This window comes from Cupressus sempervirens, chromosome 3 (genome assembly GCF_028749045.1).
Source record: "Cupressus sempervirens isolate cs-2001-9-10 chromosome 3, ASM2874904v1, whole genome shotgun sequence".
Classification (NCBI taxonomy): domain Eukaryota; kingdom Viridiplantae; phylum Streptophyta; class Pinopsida; order Cupressales; family Cupressaceae; genus Cupressus; species Cupressus sempervirens.
The window spans coordinates 725,481,066-725,504,347 of record NC_143120.1 but is presented as its reverse complement, the minus strand read 5'-3'; the positions used below and the strand labels follow the sequence as shown (position 1 = coordinate 725,504,347).

General features: G+C 33.3%; 1 long non-coding RNA gene across 1 annotated transcript in view; it reads right to left on the bottom strand.

Annotated features, from left to right (window-relative positions):
- Positions 1-870: 870 nt before the first annotated feature.
- LOC149568827 (uncharacterized) overlaps positions 871-23,282 on the bottom strand; it is a 186,128-nt gene continuing 163,716 nt past the window's right edge. Inside the window, exon 4 of the long non-coding RNA XR_016362657.1 lies at positions 871-1,110. This is a non-coding gene — a long non-coding RNA (uncharacterized LOC149568827). The remainder of the gene's footprint in view (positions 1,111-23,282) is intronic.

The following is a 23,282-nucleotide window of genomic DNA, read 5'->3' as shown; positions in this document are numbered from 1 at the left end:
GTGAAGGTGGACTCTGTCCATGAAGAGAATCCACATCCATGAATCATATAAAATCACATATTCCCATAAGTAACATGCCCTTTCAAGTCTTATCATTATCTTCCCCCTTCATGCACCTCCTTATCCCTCCAAAGAATGCAAGAAATCATAAGTTCATACTCCATTGAAACACATCAAAATCATCTCCACACATTGGAGAGTTTCTCAACTACATGGGTGAGACCAACTAACCCCTTCACCCAAGCATCTCTTCCCTCCCAAGGTTGAGTGATGCTTCACACCCAATTTACACAAAAAAAATCATGAACAAAACAAGATTCAAGAAATAATCACATAAAACTTTACACATTCAACATACATGCAACAATATTTTTCACCAAACCACATCTACGCCATATCAAATCTACACTGCAAGGAAGAAACACCATATCATATCTACAATGCAATGAAGAACACAATGGATCATGGATACCAACCTCACTCCAAGAAATGGCAAATGAAAGTTGTTGTAGAGCTCCTTATCCTCTGTCTCCAAACCCTAAATGTCTCTAAAGTTAGAGAGTGGGCAAGTGGATTTTTAGTTTGGCCATGCCCCTATATATGACTCCCAATTTTGGATTCAATATAAAATGCATTCTTTTTGGGGTCTCCTAGGTCTTCTAGGCACCTAGTCAATATTAGCCTCCTAACTTACAGTATTATCATGGGTAAGGTTTATTTTCATCACAAATTCACCTTAGAGCTACTTTTTGGCCCTCACAATGCTAGGTAAAGTCCAATTTCAGGTTCCTAGGATGGTAACTTGCATTCCCCTTGCTAAATCAAGGCAATTAAGTCTAATTTTTAATTAAGGAATTTAACTTGAGATGAGGCTAGGAATATGTCACTTTCACATAACGAGTACAAGTGTCAAGTGACACACAAAATTCACTATACATCATACATGACATGTTCTAAATCTACTCATAAAATACATACTACACACATACATCTCACATTTACAAAATAAACACATCACAATGAGGTTTATGAATCTTCTAAAGATTCACCTTAGTAGTGTCATATTAACATGTCTTTATACCTTGTTTCCCCGCCATGTTTCCATGGTTCCTTTCGTGCACATAAACTTGAGCATCAGTAATCCAATGAAAAGTCACATATAAAATACATATAAAAGTAAAGATACATGATAATTTTGTTATTCTAGAATTCACATATAACACATTTCATAATTAACTTCCTGTTCTCCATCATTTTCTTACATACATTTAATCATAAACCTCAAAAATCTAAATATTATTGACTTTCCTAACAAGATCAATTTAATCATTTTAAATCACAACATAATTCCATTTTCTATCATAATAATGAAGTACTAATTAAACATCCATTAATTCATCGACTATGCCAATTAAGTCCTAATACAGAGCATAATGTAAAATTATAAGGTAAATATCATCATACAAGTAGCAAAATTTGTTGTCCATCAAGTACCAAAATATATGTTGAGATATCTAGTTCTAAATAGAAAAATAGAAATACAGTATCTATGTTATGATGGGTCAGGGTTAGGCCTCACATAACTAGGGTAAAGACCTTTAAGCATTACAATCAATAAAGGGCCAGAGGTATTGTATGCTCATGGATGTATATACGAGGGATGAATTGGATAAGATAGATGATTGGACAAAGAAGAATTTTGTTGGTAATAAAGTAATGGAGACATTACATGTGAATATTCATAAGCTCAAGGATCAAACCCAAGAGCATATTTTGTAAGCTGAGAAGTATTATAGTGATGCTTGCCTTGACATTTTTGAAGATGAGTCAAGGGATAAAATCATGTCTGTGCAAGAAGTTGTCAAAAAAAATTGAAAGACCTTTGAGGAAGCTTCGATTGATGAAAACATTAGACAAGCATTTAAAATAGAGGAGGCATTGCTAGAATTGGATGTAAAACTGGAAGACTTTTTGGAGACTCGCATAGAAGTAAGCAACTACAGAAAAATAGTAAAGAATAAGTATAATGCTTTGTATTTTCTAAATGCAGTGCAAGTTATGGAAATCATAGAGAAATTCAAGAGTAAACATCTAGACATACCTTTGGTATGAAGGGGAAGGAAAACCTAGAAGCTAGAATTTTAGTTTTGACACTTGGGAAAATTTTGCATTTTTTGAATCTATCACTAAGGTGCACTTCTCCAAAGGTGTGCAAGGTGCACTTTTCCAAAGGTGCACCAAAATTTTTTGAAGAAGTGAGAGGTGCACTGACAATTGACTATTAGTTCCAAATTTAGAGCTTTCCATGCACCATAAACGCATTATGATAGCAATTTAACTCCTACAAAAATCCAGAGAAGGTTGAGCTTCTATTTTTGGCATATCTAGAGACTCCTACATCATCTAATAGCTTCCTTCTTCTTATCTACTTATGCTTTCATTGATTTAAATTTGTATAAAGGCTCATGCAACCATTAATTGATATAAACAAGGATGGAGTCCTACTTAGTACCATTTAGAGAGTCAATTTATACATAATTAGATTTGTTCATTAAGTTTTAAGCATATATTTGCATGAAGAAATCTCTCATTTTCAACACAAATTAAGGAGCCAATTTCCTATAAATTTAGGAATTAAATATGTATTCCAGATCAATATTTTGATGCAATAATATATACTTTTGGTGCTCTAATAATGAGTGTAGTTATTCTTTCTAGAGTGTGTTATTTTTGTGGATTCTTGTTCATGATAATAATGCATCCAATAATATTCTTGTGTTGATTTGATTGTGCTATATTTTAGTTCTGGTATTTGTCACGTGTTGATGAATTTTGCTGATGTATAGAGTTGGAGAAGAGATCACCCTTTTATTCCTACATAGCTTATCATTCACATGAGTACACTTTTCATGGCCTTTTGATTTGATAAGAAGTGAAACATCTTCTAGTTTTACTAAATTCCCATTGATGATTGCATCAGTGGATTTGAGGAAGTCTTGCTCCTACTTTCATTAGTTTCTTACCTAATCTTTTCAATGATTTAACTCACAGATGTGTTGTTACTGTGGTTTATGTCCATTAGGAATTTCCCTTTTATGCTATTTACTTTAATCTCTCATTACCTTATCTTTGTTATTTTCTTTACTAAACCTTGGTTAAATTAGGAATTCATATAGTTACATTGTTAGATTGCATTCATTAAAAAACAAAAAAATACCAAAAAAACATATTTCTTTTTGTGGTTAATTTTGAAATATCAAACAAATAGATCATCTTATCTGAAATTGGTTCAAATCAGCAAAGGTCTCTTTGTGAAAAAATACATTTATCTTCAACTGAGCAAATTCTAGTAGGTCACAAGATCGCCCAAAACCTTGGAGTTGATCTCGGATCATCTTTTCAAGGGAGGATTTCAAAAGGATTCTTGCCGTTAAGCATCGTGCAAACTGACAGCTTGACATAACCATGCAAGAGAAAGAAGGATATCCTATGAAGGTGATGGCTTGTATTTTCACCATTCCAAAAAAAATTGCAAAAAATTGTGAAAATCTGGTGAATGTATACAATAGGGTTTCCATGTATTCTATTGTAGGATTTTAGTAGAAAACCCCTAAATTGGCTGACCTGTTCTCTAGGTTTGCTTAGGATTTTAAGTTATTTTTTATAACTTAAGGTTATGTTAAAATGTTGTAACCTTGTCATGAACCTAGCCAAAAAAATATCTTATGGTTGACACTTTAATTTTCCTAAATCTTGTATCTGAGTGGGAGGTCATAAGCTTTAATGAGAATATTCCATATTCCTCCCCAATCTCACAACTAAGTGTGAGTGTAGCATCATAAAGGCTATTGTTCAAGTGTTCTGACCCTACGCCTAAAAACTCGAATGTATCATCGTAAGTTGGTTTTGGTAAAGGTAAAACTACATCCCAATTTTACATTCCAAAAGAAAATGTAAGTGTGTAAGTCATGTTGCAAGAGTCATCAAAAGATACAACTAGGGTTTAAGAGTAAGTGCGTAAAAGATTTTTCGCTTGGGTATGAAGTCTTCCAATATTATGTTCCAATGGAAACCATATAATCAGAGGTGTATTATAAAAGATTGTCCTATGTTATGATTAATGGTTGAATGTAAGATCATAAGGTTTATTGTTATGCTTTCTAAAGTTATAAGGAACTATTGAATGTAAGATCAGATGTCTATTTTCAAATATCTCTAATGCTACAATGAATGATGTTAACTACTAGTATAAGTTTGCAGCTTCAGAGGGGATATAGCAGTTAAGGTCCTTGACCATACAATAATTTGTTTGAACATAAGATCTAAGGTCACTGTTAATGGTTCACAAGGTTATGATAAAAGTAAAAATCCAGTTGATCATAAGATCAGAACCCTAATAAGATAAAAAGCACATAAGGTGATTTTGAAGAACAAAAAGGAACAAGATTTTCTAGCCAATCAAAAAAAAAGAACATAAAATATGAAGGCTTAGTTCATTGTAAACATCACCAAAATTCTAAAATGACACTCCTATTGTAAAATTTGAATCCTTGTGCATGCATACATTTAATTGAGTAAATGAAGTTGATGGAGCATGCTCTTACATAAAGACATTTCTACGATCAAGAAAAGTACCAGTTTCCAAAGTTAGAAGAAATTATTGAGTTGCAGAGTGTTTGAGCTTTTAGACTGTTAAATTGTTTCTTGAAAGTTTTAGAACCTAAGGTTTGTTTATACAAAAGATGTCTAAATTCAAAGGTAACAAGGGACACTCCAATGATTTGAAGATTTTTCAGGCATCAACATCAAAAATGGGAAAAACCAAGCATAAAAAGCCAAATAAATATGCAAATGGATATGCTCAGGTCCTTCCTGGATCATCAAATGCTATTTCAATGAAAGACCATGATTTTAGAGATCTATACATGTATTGTAGAGGTGCCAATTTCCTAGATACAAATGGGTACGAGTTGTTCATGTTTTTCTACAGCAAATATTCAAGAAACCACTAGCCTCGAACCCATGGAGGAGGAATTTGGTGAAGCTCATCTTCACTAAGGTATATGTCCATGTAGATTTACTAAAATCCCTCATAGCATCCTAAAACCCTACAACAAAACCCTTTCATAAGCAGGATAGGAGTATCTTATGGACACTTGACCGTGCCTTGTTCATTGATGATTTTGGACTTGAAGGTCATATGAGTGTGGACATTGATATCCAGGATTTTTAGGAGAAGTTTGGAAGTAATGTCAGGTTTTATACTGGAAAGGTGATGATCCACCACATTCTATATGAACTCAAAGTAGTTGGAGACATTCCAAAGAAGGTGGATAAGATACTACAAGTGAATAAATTATGCAATTATATGCAAAATACAATCTATGGCTTGCACAAGGCACTTGGTAGTGATGGTTCTAATATGGTGTATGGAGGACCTTACCTCATGGATTTGAATATCCAAGGCCCTTTCACGAATATTGAATATGATTATGTGAAATATATCATTGATAAGATGCAAGAACATATTACCACTGCCCAAAGGGGAGAATTTGGAACCTTCAAATTCCATCAGTATTCACTGTTGATGCATCTCATTTTGTACAAGAATATTAGTTACTTCAACATATCTTTTATTGATCAAACTTTAGATCTTTATGGATAATTTCTAGTACAACTTTGGACCTAAGTATGGGATAGGAATTACCCTTACTCTAGCTTTATTTCATATTTTATAATTTTAGCTTTGTTGTTATGAAAATGTTGGGTGCCCAACAAGATAGAGTTCCAAAAATTATAAGGAGAGTGTTGAGGCCTATTTATTTATAGGATGATGCTAAGTTATATTATAATTGGGTAAATAATTATTTTTAAACAATTTTAGTCATGAGAGTTTATGTTTTCCCTCAACCCCCACACATACTACCAAAATATATAGCTACTAGGTTGGGGATAATGGAATTCTTATGACAACTCATTATGATGGATAGGGAATACCTAGGCCCTAAGCTACACAAGTGAACCTTTTTGTGTAGATTTTTTAAGTTTGGAGATTTTACAATTGGAAAAGAAGCTATAGATCAAATTCATTAATTCTTAAGACACTATAATTTATCTTTTGTGCCCTACAAAATATATGATCCTAAGAATGTAGTCAGGAATGCCTTAAAATAAATAAGAAATTATACTCTCCCAACTAATAAAGAATTTCCTCAAGAAGATATAATAAAAAATAATTCGATTAAGAGTGTTGTAGAGTAGAGGTTGAGAAAATTTGAAGATATTCAAAGAGTGGAAAGGGAGTTGAAGAAGAGTGACCGCTAGCGGCTCCGCTGCGGTTTCTTAACTGCAGCGGCTTAAAATAGCCGCAAAATAATTTTTTTTGCAATTTTTTTTTGATTTTTGCCTCATACTGCGTGTAGGGGGCCGTACGGCCCTGTCGGACAAAAAAATTAGCCTCCCAGACCAACGGTGTCCAAAATGGACAAATTTTATATGAATTTTGACTACAAACGACCTTCCGGATCCAATGGAAGTGTCTGTTTGAGCCCAAAGTGCCCCAAAAAAAAATTTCTGTACAGCCTCCCACTGCTTCGAAAAACACAGCTTCTGAAACGCTTCAACAAACCACGAACAGAGAGCAACAAGCTAGCTCTAATACCATGTTAGATTAGGTGAAAAACTAATCTCCCAAGAACACCTGCATGCATAAACCTGTCACATGGATGAAGCAAAGAACAGAGGCAAGGAAAAATCATGGAGGCCAAAAAGCTAGATCCATCTTATGGACATGCAAAGAGCAATATCACATATAATCTAATAAGTGAATGAATAAAATACAAAGAGGTGAATCCTTATAAAGGAATCACGAAACTTGAAAAGGAAAACTAAAGCCTAAAAAACCTAGGTTTGCACAATATAATTAATAAAATATTAATTATATGCACCTACAAGATACCTTAAGAAAACTAGAGTAATAGGCAACTTAATTAGTTAAATCAAAGTGATTTAATTAATAAGTTAGAACAAATAATTACTCTAACAATTATGTATGTTCAACATCTTCTATTTTCTATGGCTACAACTCAACTTCCTCTATCTATTGGTTTGTGGTCATAGTCTACAACTCAGCTCCTATATTTTTATGCTCAATAGAGCTCTTCTATAGAACCTCATCATTACTTAGCTATTGATGCTCAATAGACACCTTTTCTAGTTTAGGTAAGGTGTTAGGTTCACCTTCATAACATAGAAAAAAATTATATAGTCTTTAGGTTCTTTCTTGCATTCTTCTTCATTTTTCTCTACAAATTCATCACCTCTAATAATTGCACTTTCCACAATATTCTTAGCATTATAATTCAAAGACTTATAAGCTTTACTCTTAGTGGAATAACCTAGGAATATGCCTTCATCACTTTTTGCATCAATTTTACCTTTTTTGCATCTTTTAATATATAACATTTGCTTCCAAAATCTTTAAAATAATTCACATTTTGTGCATATCCATATTAGAGTTCAAAAGGTGTTTTTTTTGTTCATTTCTTCACTAAAACTTGGTTCAAAGTGTAGATTGTACTACTAAATACCTTTCTTTAGTACTTATGTGAAAAATTCTTCTCCATCATCAGTGTTCTTGCACAATCCATAATTGATCTATTTCTTCTCTCGGTTATACCTTGTGTGGTGGTATCCTTAGTGTACTCTTTTGCCTCTTAATTCCTTTTTCATTACAAAATATGTTGAACTCATCTAAAATGAATTCACCACCTCTATTTGTTCTCAAACATTGTAGACTCTTTCCTATTTCTTTATCAATTGTAGAAAGATACCATTTAAACATTTGAAATGCATCATATTTTTCCTTTAGAAACATCACAATCATCACTCTTTAAAAATCATCAATAAATAGAATAAAGTATTTATTACCATAATAGCTATGTATTACAATAGGACCACATAAGTCAGTATGAACCAACTCCAAAATCTCATTAGAAAAACATGTCTTTCTCTTGAAATTAGACTTTGTCATTTTACTCATTTGACATTGTTTACACATCAAATATCAGGTTTTCTGAGTCTTTTTGACCCTCTAACTCTTTTCATTTTACTAATTCTTACCAAGTTGTCAAAATTCACATGACATAGCCTCTTATGCCATAACCAAACATCTTCACATTGTGCAAATACACAAGTATCTTCATATAGGTCTAGATAGAACAAGTTAACTCTTGTTTGCTCTCCACTTCCAACTAGTTCACCAGTAACATCATATATATTTGCCTTCTTGTTCTGGAAAACAACTCTATAGCTTAAACTTATCAATTTTTCTATACTCAAAAATTTATATTTCAATCCATCAAATCAATATGCATTGTCACACTTGATCTTTTCATCCAATTTAATTGATCTTTTACCTTTCATATTCCGACGATGTCGAGAGCATCAGCTCTGATGAGGTTTTTGAGCATTCAGGTAAGAAGACTAAAAGCCATAAGAAGGATTACCCCTCTATCAAATTACCCAGCAGAAAGAGCCCTAGAGGTCATACCCCAGCTAAAACTGGCTCTGTTGAGGTGGAGGAGGAAATGGATACTAATGATTCTGACAAGGTTTCGAAGGAGGAGCTAGATGAGGAGAAACTGAGAAAAAGACAGAAGAGGGAGGGAGAGAGCATGGAGCGCTCCAGTAGTCAGGGAAAGGATTCTCTGCCCATTCCCCTCTCCCCTATACATCCTCAGCCTCCTTTGGAGGAAAATGACAACTCTGGACAGATTGAGGGGGAAGTGCAAGTTAATAACAAAAGGAAGGCTTGGAAGAACTTCAATGTGAGAACGGCCACTATGGGAATCTACAGAGAGGCGATGAACCCCCAACTCCTAGTGGACGACCTCGAGAAGCCTAGACTCAATGAGCTAATTGACCCGGCTATGGTGGCTATTTCTGATAATGCAAGAGAAACGGGCATGAATCTGTTGAACAATGTCCACAATAGCATGATCGACAACTTAAGATCAATTAAATGGCTTTTCCATGAGCTTGAGGATGTCAGAGATAGGGTTTCCCAAATGGAAAAAATTAAGAGCAAGATAGGTGCAGAAAGCCAAGGCGACCGGAACAGCTGGGAGACTCTGATGGAGAGGAGAGTAAAAAATATTGAGAACTACAATCACAACTTGGCAAGTCAAATGATCTCCCTCCTCGCTTCGATCAACGACAACATCCTCTCTCTCTTGGAAAATCTCAAAGACAGGAACTAGATGGAGGAAGATGATAAACAGAACAGAGACAAAGATAGGCTGGATGTGGATAAAGCCAAGGAAAGCACTATGGAGCAGGATTTGACGAACGCCCAGGATCATAAGGCAGAAGAGCAACAAGAGTGCGCCGAAGCTACTCAGACCATGCTCGAGATGGAGAAGTAGTCTGCTAGGTTGGGTCTCTGTCCTTTGGTTTTTGTTTATCCTGGCTTTGGGTTTTTGTCTAGTCTCTATTTTTCTAGTTGGTTCTCTGGCCTTTTTAGTGGGCAGTTGTTTCGGGCTGGGCCTTTGGGCTTATTTTCAGCCGTAAGGCTTATGTTTTGGCTGGCCATTTTTTCGCTTATTTTCAGCCTTTCTTGTTGTTAAACTTATGGGTTTCAAGACCCCTTAAAACCTGTTTACCTTATCAAAAACATTGTGCAACATTACCAAACTTAACACTACTTCTTTTATAATGTTTTATCTTATCAAAATTACATGTATCACCAGTCATATGATGTGATTAACCATTATCAATTATCAATCTATCATTCTTATGCACATGTGAGATCAATGTAGTTTTCTCATCTTCATTGGAATTGTGTTTCATTGCAACATAAAAAACGTATTCATCATGATCACTAAAATTACTATTAGAACCATCCTCTTCAACAATATAGAAAGATTTCTTACCTTTGTCTTTGTAGTCTCTTTTGTCTCTGTTGCTATTATCATCTCTTATTCCTTTGTACTTAAAATATTTCCTATCCTCTTTGTCATCTCTTTTAGGGCATCTAGTTGCAATATGACCAACTTTGTTACATGTAAAATAGATAATAAGAACTTTACCTTTGTATTTGCCTTTTACTCTAGGAATTCTTCTTGCCAACAATGCTTCAAGTTCGTTAAGATCATCATCAGATCCATTGTCACTTTCTACATGCTTACTTTTCTTCTTTTTCTTAGATCCATCAAGGGTTAGTTGTGCTTTAGATGCAAATTCAATACTTGCAAGGGAGTAATTATCAAAAATTGAAATGCAAATGCAGTAAGTCTACTAATCATACTATCTAAGGTCAAATATTTACCAAGTGTACATCTCAGTTCTTGAATTGTAGATACTCTGATTGCATAAATAGGAAGTAAAGTCCTCAATACCTTACTTATCATAATCTCATTAGTTATATGTCCTCAAGCTCCTCTAATAAAATTCACCACTTCTTTGATTCAGCTACAATATTGTGCAATATTCTCACCTTCCTCCATTCTTATGTCATTGAATTTTCCTCTTAAGCTTTTTTCCTTAGCTCTTAACACATTATTGTCTCCTCCATAGATTTTTGCCAACATGTCCCACATTTTCTTATCAATAGTGCACTCTTTCACATCATCAAATTCAACATAACTTAGGGTTGTTGAAATTTCAATCATCATTCAGTTGTGCTACTTCTTCTCTTTCATTTGTTCAATTATCATAGGTATAGGTACCTCAATGTATTCATTATCCAAGTGGTAAGATGTGGAATCTCAAATTTTAGTTAAGTGCAATCTCATTAGCCTTTTCCATGTTGGGAATTTATCCTTGTTTAGCTTAGGTATCTCTCTCGTATGCATCTTGATCTTTGACTTGAGTCCCTTCAAACATTCCTGACAATAACTAGAACTCTAAAACCAATTGTTATAATAATTTAAAATAACTAAGAGGTGGGGTGAATTAGTTATCCTCAGGTCCATATGTACCAATTCAACTTTTAAATACTTCAAATAGATTAATCAATCTCAAATGTCCACTCAGTCTCTATAGCATATCATCAACAATTTAACATTTCATGTAATATCTTAATTCTTTGTCTCTATATGTGTTGACAACCAATAAAAAAATATTATAAAATATAGCATGAGAAACAATAACATCCACACATGAAAATAAAAGTTTTGACACTAGGATTTAACGTGGAAACCCAATTTGGGAAAAACCACCAAGTAACATGCTACAAAATTTTCACTCTTCTATAGTGAGCTTGGTTAAGAGCCAACCCCGTTAAAGGTTATAGAATAGACCATTAAAGCTAACCCTGTTAAAGGATTTAATAACCCTATTAGGAGTGGCCTTTTTAGAGAAATTTAGAATATTCCATTAGAATGTCACCTTGATTAAAGGATTTACAAAATGATTGATAGGTCAACCTTGATTAAAGGATTTTGGATTGATGCAATGGTTAGAATGTAATAGTAGGTTTGATCTATAAAGTAAAAATCACTTTGAAAATTCATATATCCATTCTCTCATATGATGGTTCATGGACTGGCCTTTATTGACATCTCCATCACCGATCTGCTTGGCACCTCCTCAAGAAATCACACTTCACTTTTTTTGTTCTCCTCTTCACAGTTTCTCCTCAAGATCACCAATAAAAAAAGAACCAACCTTAAAATTCATTCCTTATGCCTCCTTAAATAGGTAATTTTGATCTTTTGACACTTAAACATCACTGTTGATCTTAGGGTCAGATCAGATTCATCAAATCCTTCCACCTTTTTGTTCTCCTTTTCCTTCTAGAAACTTTTGATCAAATTATTTCCTTTGATCATGTAATAAAATTTCCTCATGTATTAAATATTCCAACTCATCAATCCTTATCTTCCACATCCTTTGACTCTTTCAAAATTTCAAAAGTGTTGACCTTAAAATCAAATCTTTCTCAAAGTGTAACTTTTGTTGTCACTTGACAATCATTGTTTTCTTCATCTTGGTCATCACTGTGTAGCTTGGAACACACTGTACTTCCTCACTCGGCATCAACGTGTTTGCTTGAGCATTACTACACTAGGTCACAACTACACTTCTTCATACATTTTCTCAAAAATAACTAACACTTGAACTATTTATCTCAGCTTCTACTTAAGCTCCTTAACCTTCTACTTCAACTCCTTCATTGATCGTGCAACACTATATTGATCATGCAACATTGATATTTAGTCAAGATTATCCTTTTGACTTGTTTCAACTCTTAATTTCATCCAACTATCTTCTATAATTCATGTATGTATTGAGTGTTAGTTGGTGTTTTGAACCCCAATTTTGAACTTGTTAATCCATCTTCCTATTGACCTTTTCCTTTCTTTTCTTTGACTTCTCCCAACTTATCCTGTTAACCTTTGTTGAAGTCATATTGTTGATATTTGGTAAAAAGGTTCAAAGTTTCCCTTTTGTAAGTCTTAATCCACCTTGTATTATGTAAAAAATAGTTTGAAATGTTTTTGAAACACTTCGTATTCATTGAACAAGTTTAGTGGTTCAGAGATTCAAGAGGTTCAACAAGTTTAGAATTCAAGATGTAGATTCAAAGTTTCAGATGGCCCAAAGATCGAAATAGGTTCAAATTTCAAGATTTTAGACACAAGTTGGTTTGTAGTTCAAGTCTAAGGTCTCAAGGTTCCAAGCTTGAATTTTTAGAATCAAAGTTTAAGTTGCAAGTTATGAGGTACATCATGTCAGATCTAAATGTTGTTTCACTAAGTGTAAAAGAATACAAATTCAAAGGTTTAGTTTGAGAATCTGGATTGGTCAAAGGTACACCTTTAAAGGTCCAAGTTAAAAATTTAGGTTTAATGTTTTACACCTACCAATTCAGTTTTGAAGATTTGCAATTCAGTGTAGAGACTCAATAATCTAGAGTTTAATTTACAAGGAAATTATTATCAATTCATGGAACATTTCAAATTTGGTTTCAAAATGACTTAATAAGCTTCCCTAGGTTCAAAATTATTTAGTTCACTCCAAACTAGTCAATATGATCTAGGTTCCAGTGGGCATGTCCTCTAAATACTCCCTAATGTTTGTCATAATTAACTACGCTATAATCTAGATAATCTAGAGACATTCAACAACCATGAAATCAAAGAGATGATGCCTGTTGTTTTTGCAAAGGATTGGATTATAAAGAATTTGCATCATCTCCAAATGAATAAGCACATACATTGTGTAGCTAGAACCTCTATGAACATAGAAATTCACAAAGACCATGAGATCTCACAAATTATCAAGATGGACATAGAGATACAAACATGACCATTTAAAAAGAGATTTGGAAAGCTCTTAAGAGAACGAGAGTCAAGCTCACATGTGCTTGTTCTTTATTTTTGCATGGTCTCGAGGTACATGAAACATTCTGGAGAATTAGAAATCAAATGGGAGCATTATCGAGAAAATAAATGGAAGCATGTAGCTGTGAGTAGAGATCACTAATGAATTCTATACACTAAGTTTGAAACTCTTCAATTTTAGAATGCACAGAACCTAGGTCCTCAAGACCATTGAGATCTTTGGTAACTCATGGCAGTCGACAATATGGAGATCGTCACTACAAAACACACAAACTATTTTACAAAATTCCCATGAATCATATACATGCATGTAGCTCCACCAAAGAGAGCACTCACATCCAAACTAAATTCAGAGTGCTCACCTACCTTATATAGTTCAAAAATTAGGTAAGAAAGTTTGGGTCTGAGGAATTTAAAAGACCAACTTTGCAATTAACACATTCCATGCTTGAACAACCCATACAAATCATGGATACTCACATGGATATTTTGATTCCAAAAACACATGATAAACAAAAAAGAAGTTGTGAATTGTGGATAAAAGTGCCCATTTGGAAAATGAAGGGAACCCACAAAAGCTTTGAGACAGAACATCGAAGTCATCAGAATATGAATGATAATGCTCTATGATGTTATCATGGCCTTGATTTCAATCCAACTACACTCAATTCATACTTCACACTAGTCCATCATTGAATAAAGCCATTCAAAGAAATAATGACAGAGATGAATCGATACTTAATGAGTGTGGAAGCATCAATATGAGGATTTTGGAGCAAAACAAAATATGTGAGCTTGGATTTCTTAAGAGAAGGCATGGGTGTGAGTGATCAACACATGGGTCATCCCACACTAACAATTAATAATATTCAAGCATTCGATGAATATTGATGGCTTGTACCTAAGTAAATGATGATATTCACACTCTGTTCCAATTCCCATCCCATACTCCCCATTAAAAATAAAAAATTTTGCTCAAGAAAAACATGAATTTATTGAGGACAACTCCCATATGAAATAGATGAAATAAGACTCCAATGGGCCCTACAATCAAACAGATCACATATCGAGTATGAATTTCAAGGTAAAACATGACCATGTGTTAAACAGAAATGGATTACCCAATGGTTTTAATTGAAAATGTATAACATTTCGTTTATGTAACCAAATGTTATAGAAAGTTGGTTACATGTCATTTTTTTTCCGAGATTTAGTCACAAGAACTGGATGAAACCTCCAAAGACTGATCTAGGAAGAAAATAAATAAACTGTGGTAGGAAAAAATAGAGGTTCTTCTCTTTCAAAAGGAGGCAAACTATGGGTTTTAGAAGAGCAGAGTTTTTCTTCTTTTTCTGGACTTTGTGCTAGGAGAGGGAGGAAGTTTTGATTTTAATTGTAACATAAGGGAGGGAATTTTTTATTCTCCTAACTAGGAATTATGATGCAGAGATGTAATAAGATCTATGTAATCTTTTGCACATTAGAGAAGGGAGATGTGAAAGATAAATTGCATATCAAAACTTCGAGTTCAAGAATTTATCTTTCTACTTATTATTATCTTTGTATAATTTTTAGTTTTCTCTAAATGCATTTTAGTATCACTAATTTCTACATGTGTTTGACTACATAGTTTTTGAAGCTTTGATTCTCACATTCTCAAAAGGATGGAAAGTGCATTCCTTGTTTTCATTCTCTTTTTTATGTAAAGTCAGAAACATATGAACTTTGTGTCATTTGTTCTTTTTTTCTAGTTGTTCATTTTCCTTTTTGCATCTATTATTTTTTTACATGTAGATGTTTGTAGCCTTCTCTTTTAGGTTAAAACCATCTGTTAAATCCCATTCTTTGTATATCTAAATCAGGGAGTTCTACCCTATAAAATTTAGAGGACGCTTACACAATCCAATAGCAAAATGACCCAACTATTATTGTTGATAAAGTCTTCTTGTTTGGGAATTTTAGGGTCAATTTGTATGTATTTATTTGGAAGACAATCTATTCACTAACATTGAGCAACACATTATCTTGTGAATGACTAACTTATCAAGTGCCCATTGTATTTCCATGATACTTAACACATCTCAACTCAACCTTTCACTAAGCCATCTTATTATCTCTTCTTTTCAAATCCTCTTCATCAATAAAATGATATGACACTCTACACTATTAGTAAATGTATCTCTAGTAGGTTTGACACTCTATCTTACCAATAGGTTTGACATCAATGACAACATAAACATTGCTCAAAATTCCCAACACTAAGTAGGCCTATTAATGGATCCTAGGATCTATTATGACTTCTTAGGACCCATTAATGTGTCCTATGAGATGCTAATGAGTCCTAAGAGCTCCTGATTGGGTTTAAATAGTCATAGGACCCACTAGGAACCCTTAAGAGCCATTATACTCCCTTACAAACTATAATCCCTTAAGACATTACATTAAATTATTTAACTCCTTAGGTGACCCTAAAACATTTTTAGATACCCTATAAATCCTTTTTTTGTTTGTCCTCATTTGAAAGATAAGTGGGAATGGATGAGAGCTAAGATTGAAAAGAAACTAAATACGTGGAATCATAGATATCTATCCCAAGCATGGAGAATTCAAGTAAGTAAAAATATTTTGTCTTCAATTCAATTTCCTATTCATCATCTTCATTATTCAATTATGGGAAAATCAATTGCATCTAGAAATAAATTAGAGATTACTTGTGGTCTGATGGTAGAAGAACAAAGAATACACATGTTGTTAATTGGAAATGGTGTCCAAGGAGTAAAGAATTAGGAGGTCTAGGTCTCAAAATTTTGAGATTGCAAGGTATTGAACTTCTTCTAAATGGGTGGCCAAAGCTACTCAAGGTAGTGAACCATAAAATATTCTAATTAGGAACAATATCAGAAGAATTGTACTATCAAACGAAAGGGATTGGAAATGGTTGCCATTGAATGATTTCTGACCATCCCAAATGGGATCACTATTGAAGGATCAATGATTTTCAGATACATATGGAATGCATAGAAGTTAATCAGTCATTTAGTGACTGGAAATTGTCTAATAGACCAAAATAATAAATTTTTGTGGTGACAGATCCATCTAGTGGAACCTCTCTTTTTCTTCTCTACCTCCAACCCTCCTCCACGGATTCTCTTTTGATAAATAATTTGGCATGGATATATGTTCCTTTAGTAATATCCTTATTAATGGAACTCTTATAAATTGCAATGAACTTGCTACCAAGTTTGATATCCCCCTAACCCAACAAAGAACCTACAAAACCTTGAGAGATGTCTTCTTAGCCCTCAACCTTCAAAGAACCTATTGTAACTCCTCTACATGTTCCTCTATTCTAAGTTGGGATGACTCTTCTCCTTTATACATGATTAAATCCAAGACCCTCTTCTTTCTCCTCACCTTATGTTAGAAATTTTTAATTATCTTGATTGAGAATGGAACCTTAATTTGGATCATTAAACTCAGAGTAAGAATCTAATGAATTTGTGGCACAAACTTATTGAACCCAAAATGTAGTGTTTCCTTTGTTTTCTTCTACTGCATAAACTCCCTTTTAAGAAATTCAATGGTGAACCTACAATATTTTCAGTCTGCAGATGTTGTGAATCTATCCAACATGTGTTTCTTTTACTATATTTTTACTAAAGAAGTATAGGGAACACTTAGTTTGGTCCTTAATAGTAATTTCCAAGTTTAAAATGTGATATCTAGATACATTTGCAGTAACGATAAATTTGTTAGCATTAATTCTAATGATATTCCTATTGGGGAGTATCCTAGAATTACTAGAATATAGGGGAGGTTGTTAGAATGACTGTGTTGTATTCATGACTATGTTTGTCATTGATGTCATTACACTAGTTATTTTGTGAAAATAAGCAGAACAACAAATAGAGATCGAGATCATGAGGATCAAGGATTGAATATGTGGCTATGGGAACTTAACAAGATGTTCTATAGAGTATCTTGATGACATACCTAAGAGTGCACATAGAAATATGAAGACAGATGATAGTTATTCAAGATTTATTGAAGACAACATTTTGGCAAAGTATCCTGAGAAGCGATTTATGGAAATTGGATTATATCTTCTAACGGAGATAGAATCTAGTGTAGAACAATTGTATAGAGGAATAAGACATGACAAAGATGGCATTGTTGATCATGCTAAGTTTTATGTTGCACATGTGAAGGATTGTGAAGACCATAAGCTGACAGTGTTATGTAATTGTGAACATGTGTAATGTAAAATGTATTATATTATCTTAACGTGGTCCTATTGTAATTGTAAATTGAGAAAGCCTCAAGGATGATTCAATAATTAGTTTGAGGACTTGGTATAAAGGAATGTTATTTTCCTTGGATGTAAGTGTGTGTTGTAAGTGATTGAGGATATAAACGATATATGTGAAATACAAGTGAGCAAACTTGGATGCAATATTCGATGATCATGATATTGAATATCTTGAGATCATAGAAGTGTTTGGTGTGGATAAGGAATGACAAGATGACATAGAGACTATATTTGGCAAAGAGGTTGTTGTGGATAGTTATTTATTTGTATTATACTATGAAGGATAGTACTAAGATCAGATAAATAGTGAATTCGGTCATCTTGCCCTTGAAGTTGTTTGAACAATGGGTCCTTCTACCTTCCACAAATCCTAATAGAGTTGTAATCTCCTCATAGGGATTCAAAGACTTGTAATAGAGACTAGTATGTATTGAATGTAATCCATTGACTCCTAAAAATATCCATTCTCTTACAAGGAACTTATGTATTAGTACATCATTTTGTAAGTACCATCCCCACCAGGATTTTTCCTTTGATCAAAGGTTTTCGTAGTTAACAAATATGGTGCTATTGTTTATGGTGATCTTGCTATGGTTTTTGCACTTATTGATTACATGTTTTATATTTAATAAGGTTGATCAAAGTTGTTTTATCTGGATAAGTGATTCACACCCCACCACCCATCATTTGTCTTGGTGGACTTTACTTTCTAAATTTGATATCAGGGCATCAAGTCCTTGAAAGAAAATCTTAATAGCTTAAGGAGATCTATTGGAAATAATTTTAGAGAAGAAATCCCAAAGTTTGATGGAACCAAATATGATAGTTGGAAAGAGAATATGAAGATACATCTCCTATACATGGGCCAAGGATATTGGTTGATCATTAAAAATGAGATGGAAATAGTTGATGAAGACAAGCTTTAAACTTGTACAAAAGGTCAAAGAGAAGTATTTATGTGCAATATTCTTACTAAAGAAGAAATTTTGACAACTCTTCTTGAAAATGAGTACAGTCAAGTAAAATCTGTAAATCTGGCATATAAGATTTGGAAGGCTTTGGAATCTATTTATGAAAGTGATAAGCATGCTATGAAGGTTAGATTACACAATTGGATATGTTTATTTCAAGAACCTAAAATGATGGAAGATGAATATGTGGGAAGTTATTTTGGTAAAATATCAAATATTGTTGTAGGAATTAAGGCTTGTTATGGAATGAAAGATGAAGATTAAATTGTATGGAAGATCTTGAAAAATTTGACACCTGCAAACAAGCAAATAGTATAGATGATTGAACAACTTATACCTTGAACATAAAAAATCACAAAAGAGACTCTTCTTCGAAGATTGGAATTAGTAGAGATAAGTTTGAGAAAAAGTGGATATTTACTTAGAATTGAGACTGCTTTCAGTGCATTGAGTGTTCAATCTACATTGACAAGAAGTGTGAGTACTAGTGGCAATTATGCTAGCAGCAACAAAGGAAGGTCTAAAGAAGACAAGAAGATTGAAGAAGGAATTGCCCTACTTATGAAAAGATAACTTTAAGGTAAGAAAATATTTAAATGATGGACTTGTGATGAATATGGTCACTATGCTTTTAAGTTCCCTAGGAGAGTAAAGAAGTATAAGAGGAATTTCAAGCCTAGGAAACCTAGATAATGTATTTATGCCAATGATGAAGATATGGAAGCTAGTGTGGAAATATTTTTGACTGAAAGTGATAATGAAACTGATCAAATAGAATTTTTTGCAATTAAAGAAGAAAGTCTTGAAAAAGAAGAAATTAGAGAAGAAAAGGCATTAGTGTCAGAAGTTGAAAAGAAGAAATCTAATTGGATCATAGATAGTGGTTGTTCACATCATATGATTGGTGATGTGAATAAGTCTGTTGAGTTTAGAAATTGTGATGAAGGAATTGTTAGAGTTGGAAATAATGTATCATGTCATGTAAAAGGAATAGGCTTTATTACTCTCGATGGGAAAACTAACACTGATGATGTTTCTTTTGTCTATGGATTGAAACATAATTTTCTGAGTGTTGGACAATTGTTTGACAAGTGATATTAGTTATAGTTCACAAAAAAGACATGCATTATCAAGGATAAAGATGGTAAGTTGATTAGTACTAGTACAAGATCAAGGGGTAATGTTCTTAGTTGAATCCTATTGAAATAACATGCTTAGTTCCTAAGGTTGATAAAATTTGGTTATGACATAAGAGGTATTGTCACATAAACTTTGATAATATTGTGAAGATCAATACTAGTCTTGTTGTTAGAGATTTGCCTAAAAGTGTGAAGCCTACTAACATGATAATTGTTGGAAACTACAATTGAGATAGTTTTTATGTTGTCATTGATTTGTCAAACCTTATTGGTAAGATAGTTTACTATCCGAGTAGAGTGTCATATCAAGATGATTGATGAAGAGGATTTGAGAGAAGGACAAAGCAAAAGGACCTAGAGGAAAGGTTGAGTTATGAGAAACTACAATGGGCACTTAATTAGTTAGACTTTAACAAGATAAATTTATTGCTTAATCATAACCTAAGTGAAGAAGATAGTTGTAATGAAGCCTAGAAGAAGTCATCAAAGAATAATCAAATGCAAAGGCTTTGTTGTCCTGCATTTTGTCTTCACAAAATGTTGGTAACAACACAAAAAAAATTCAATATAGTGTCGTGTCTCTCTAAGTTGAATTTGATATTCAATTTCTTAATGTTGATCACTCCAATTCTTGTATCAAATTGTTTTAATGAAGGTTTTCATCAAGTCTTTTTCGTTTTGCTTTTTGTCAAGACTTGGCTTGATTTTTTAGGCCTTCATCGTCATTTTCTTTTCTTTTGAGTTTTTATATGTTGGTTTTTAGTCCTTTGGTTTTGCTCATGTCATGGCTTTCATTTTCCCCTTTGATTCGGTCTAACCTAGAGCATAATCGAAGTTGTTAGTCAAGAGTTATGGTCATTTTAGTGCCTCAAAACTAGACCTATTTGATACAACAACATGAATTAAAAATATCATGTTATATTTTTAATTTGACATTCACTTTTTTAAAAATATAACTGAAATTCACTTTATGTTATATTTTTAAGTTACTTTATCATTTAAATTCTTCACTTAAAGTAACTATAGTGCACTTTATGTTATAATTTTACGTTGAGTTATTTTTTTAATTTTTCACTTAAAGTGACTATATAAATGTTGAGATCTAATTGAAAAGATCATTGTTGAGAAAGATTGAAAGAGGGAGATTATTGAAGAAGATTGTGTGTTTCAATCATTGTTTTGTCACTGATGTCAAACCTACTATCTGCCGGTAAGACAATGGCTTATAAGATTCAAGTACTATCACTTAGTTGATTGATGAAGAGGATTTGATCAAAAGATGTAATAATAACACCTAGAGGAAAGGTTGAGTTATGATTATGCAATGAAGTACAAGGATCAGTTAAGACAATGATGACATGATGTATTGATAATCTACTTAAGGTTACAAAGGATGGTTACACTTAGAAAGTTTAAAGGAACAAGTTACATAAAGTTTGTCTACCAAGCTTGACCGAGTGGATAGTAGGTGCCGAGAAAAGTCAATACAAGCTGAGGAGAAAAATATTTGGAGCCGAGTAAAAGTTCATTCTAGTGTATGCTGAGCAAAACAGTTGATACCAAGTAAAGGTTAGTTGATGTCGAGCACCAATAAACTTTAGTTCCTACCGAGTAATTTCATAGTGGATGTTGAGACACGTAGCATGTGTCAAGAATTAGAAGGTTGATAATGTCAAGCTGCTACATTATTTAAAAGATTGAAGATTCAATGAATCTAAGCCGATAAGTTTATTTTCTTGAATTTTGTAAACCAAGTGGAAGATAAGGTCAATGAGCTAGTGGGATAGAATTTGAGGTAAACCGTTTTTAGACAAATTCAAAGTGGATTCTAGGAGAAGTTTCTAGAAGAGATATGAGATATGAGGTAAATACATTGTATCATACCTAATCTATCCAAACCCTAAATTGGACGATGAAAAATGAACAAAAAAAATCTTAATTTCCTATTTATAGGAATCTCTGGTCATGAAGCAAAGTTGCCATGTGCAAGAACCTAAGGGAGACAAGGAATCAACGGTTTTGCTTCATCAAGTGACCTAAGAGAAGAGTTTGCAATGGCTTGTTAAGCAAGAAGGCTTAAGGATATGAATTCTTGAAGGGTGAACAAGCTATCAGAGCTACAAAGTATGATGGCTAAGTAGAATTGAGGACTAAACAAAGATTTGTAATCTACAAGAGAAGTTGTAAGTTGTATCAAATCAAAGCCTTATTGTTACTCTCTAACAATTGTATCAGTCTAGGGTAAATCTTTTGGATTAAGGTTGACCTAATAGTCATTTGTAAATCCTTTAATCAAGTGACATTCCAAGTGAATGGTCTAAAGTCCTCTTACAAGGCTCACTTCTAATAGGGTGATTGAAATCCTTTAACAGGGTCACATTTAATAGTTTGTATTGTAACCTTTAATAGGGTTGGCCTTTCATAAGTCATCACTTCACAAGAGTGAAAAGAGTAGCATATTACTGGTGGTTTTTCCCAAATTGGGTTTTCACATAAATCATTGTGTCAAGTGTGTTGATGAATCTATTATGTTTCATGCTTTACATTTCTGCAAGTTGATTTGACAGTAACCTACAACTTTTAGTGATTGCATAATCTTATGGATACATGCATGAGTATAAATGTTTTATGGGTTCACTAAGCTATGAAAAATTTTATTTATACATCTGGACCTTGGATAAATAATTCACCTCCCCTATGTCATTTATTCTAAAGTATTCCAACAATTTGTATCAAAACCACCTGCTTGAGAGGACTAGTTTGAAAGTACTAGAAGCACAAAGATCAAGACGTTAAAAAGAAAGTACCCAAGCTCAATAGAGATAACTTTCCTGCATGGTAAAGATTGATGAAGCTACACCTTGGAGGACTTGGAGATCATGCACAATCTACAATTTATGTGGAGCATGTTGATCATGTTAGTGCCCCAACTGCTGAAGATATGAAGAAGAAGAAAGAACACAACCAGGAAATTTTGGAGATTGCCTATGCCCTAAGTTATGCCAAATTTGATGATATCAAAGGTGTTAATAGTGCCAAGAAAATGTGGGATGCCCTAACCACTATTTATTGAGGAGATGCAAATGTTCTTAGAGCCAAAGTTGAAAGTTTCAGAGGTAAGTTTGATGATATGAGAATGGAGGAAGGTGAGAATATTGCTCAATATGTTGAAAGGATAAAAGAAATTGCCAATGCATCAAGAGGAGCTATTGGTAAGATAGATGATGATAATGTGATAAGAAAATTTTTGAGAACATTGTTACCTGTATATGCTATTAGAGTTTCTACAACTCAAGAACTAAGATGTATTCTAGGGAATAAACTATCACTTGAAGGTCTGGTAGGTAGATTCACTACTTTTGAGCTATCTAACTTTGATAATTACAAGCCTGAAAAGATTGAATCTACTTTGAAAGCTAAGGTGTCATTAAAGGAACCTAATCAGAAGAAGAAGAAAAAGGAGAAATATGTGTCCAGTAATATTGATACAAATGAGGAGGATGTTGAATAGCTTGAA